The following is a 2,647-nucleotide window of genomic DNA, read 5'->3' as shown; positions in this document are numbered from 1 at the left end:
AAAGTTAAAATATTTCTCTGACATTAAAATAAGTGTCATACAGTGACTAATTAAGGCAATGCTTTTGAAATAATGGCCTCCAGAGGTTTTATGCATCATGGAAAAAGTTTTTTAGACACGTGAATATGCACCAAACTAAACAGCATCCTTATAATAAGTAAAACACTGCCACATAACATACTAACAGATTATAGATTATTTTCTGTAAATTTTCTTTTCCTGAGTCATAATTGCCATAGGATGACCAATATTTTAAAAATTCTGATTGAAAATAAACTTGAATATATAAAGCATTTGTTATAGTTTCGATATAAGGTGTCCCCCAAAAGGTCATGTGTGAAACAGTGCAAGAATGATCAGAGGTGAAATGATTAGATTTTGAGAGTTATAAGCTATCAGTGCATTAATCCTTTTATATGGATTTACTGGGTGGTAACCATAGACAGGTAAGATGTGACTGGAGGAGGTAGGTCACTGAGGGAGTGCCTTTGGATTTATATTTTGTCTCTGGTTAATGGAGATCTCTGTCTCCTGGTTGCTGTGTCCTGAGTTGTTTACCTTTGCCAAGCCCTTCCTCCATGATCTTCTGCTTCACCTCAGGACCAAAGCTATGGAGTCAAATAACCATGGACTGAAACTCTGAAACCATGAACCAAAATAACCTTTCCTTCTCTAAATTGTTCTTGTCATCAGGTCTTTGAGGCATAGCAATATAAAGCTGATTTAAAGAGCAGCATATTAAATTTCCAATATTTTACATTGAGTGCATAATATATTTTATAAACAATAATGTATTAAAACAGACATTGATTTTACATATATATTTACATGTCACACCTATTACAGCTTGAATGATACAAATGGAACACATAGGGATAATTCTTAAAAAACTGTTGAGTTTTGGAACTCCAAAATATTTCCACATGGTTACAATAGCTTATATTCTCACAAAAATTTGTAAGAGTGCTCCTTCCTTGACATTCTCTGTAAAATTTGTTATATTTTTGTCTTTTTGATATTAGCCATTCTTACTGGGGCAAGGTGATATCTCATTGTGATTTTGATTTACATTTCCCTTATGGTTAGTGATGTTCACCATTTTTCATAGATCTGTTGGTCATTTTATCTTATTTTGAGAAATGGTCATTGAGGCCTTTAATTTATTCTAATTGGGTTATTTGTGTTTTGTTGCTATTGAGTTGTTTGAGTTCCTTGTAAATTCAAAATATTAAGCATTTTTCAGATGTATAGTTTGGAAATGTTTTCTCTCACTTTGTAGGAGATCTCTTAGCTCTATTGAAATAAAACTACTGCTCCAACTACCACTATGGGTTATATACCAAAAGGAAATTGAATCAGTATGTTGAAAATACAACCTATACTCCATTTTTTTACCACAATTTTCAAAATATTCAGAATGTGGAATCAACCTAATTGTCCTTCACAGAAATGGATAAAGAAAATGTGGTATATACATAATAGAATGCTATCCAGACATAAGAAATGCAAAATCCTGTTCTTTGTGACAACATTGATAGAAAAAAGGGCTTTATATCAAGCAAAATCAGTCAGGCATAGAAATAAAACCACTACATAATTTCATTTTTATGATGTTCTAAAAACACGTGTCTCATAGACATTGAGAACAGAGGCTAGAGACAGTAGGAGTGAGGGAGAATAGGTAGAGATTAGTCAAAAGGTACAATGTTACAGGGAGGAGGAAAAGTTTCTGATGTTTTACGGCACAATAGGGTGGTTATAGTTAACAATAACGCATTGTATACATCTCAAAATGGCTATAAAGGAGGATTTTGTGTGTACTTATCATAAAGAAATGATATGTTTAAAATTATGGCTATATTGCCTTGAGTTACTGATTATATAATGTATGGATGAATCAAAACATTATATTCTACCCCACATATACATACATTTATTGTGTATCAATCAAAAAATTTTTAAAAATTAGATAATTAGGTAAAGATTTGGTCTGCTACCTTAACACCTCTTCAACCATCCTAAATTAATAGTAAGAATAGTTATTTTAACATGCAAACGTGCAAAATGAAAAATATCTTGAGATTCTGGAAAAGACAATATTGATGTGAAATATCCTTATTTATAATAATGCTCCTGGATACAGATATAGTAAAAATCATCACCAATATTACAAGACTGGCAATTAAATTTGCTTTATGAAAGAATTTTCATTTTAGCTGGTGAAGTAAAAGTGCCAACTAAAACAGTAAAAATGGAAGTCATTTAGAAGATTTTGGAGACCCTTTGAGAAAATGTTTCATAAATGAAATGTTGAATTCCCTCTGGTTCGAAACAGAATAAAGATGCTTATTCAGCAACTTTCCTTCTGAAAGGAGGTAGTCAGCACCTTTGAGAAAAAGGCTATTTATGATTCAATGACCAGTTCTAACCCACAATAAGTATTAAGAATATATAGGAGAGAAGATGGCCGATTAGAGGAAGGACACACTTCCCAGCAATTATTAAGCACCAGATTTACAAAGTAATAAGACTATTCCTCAACAAGGTAAGTAACTAAGGGAACTTACTGAAACTTAATATTACATTGTAAGAGAATCCATAGAGACACAGAAAAGTAAAAAAACTTGAATATAAGAAATACTATGTC

Source organism: Sciurus vulgaris (genome assembly GCF_902686455.1).
Source record: "Sciurus vulgaris genome assembly, chromosome: X".
Lineage (NCBI taxonomy): Eukaryota > Metazoa > Chordata > Mammalia > Rodentia > Sciuridae > Sciurus > Sciurus vulgaris.
The sequence above is the reverse complement of the archived record's forward strand: the minus strand, read 5'-3'. Positions refer to the sequence as shown.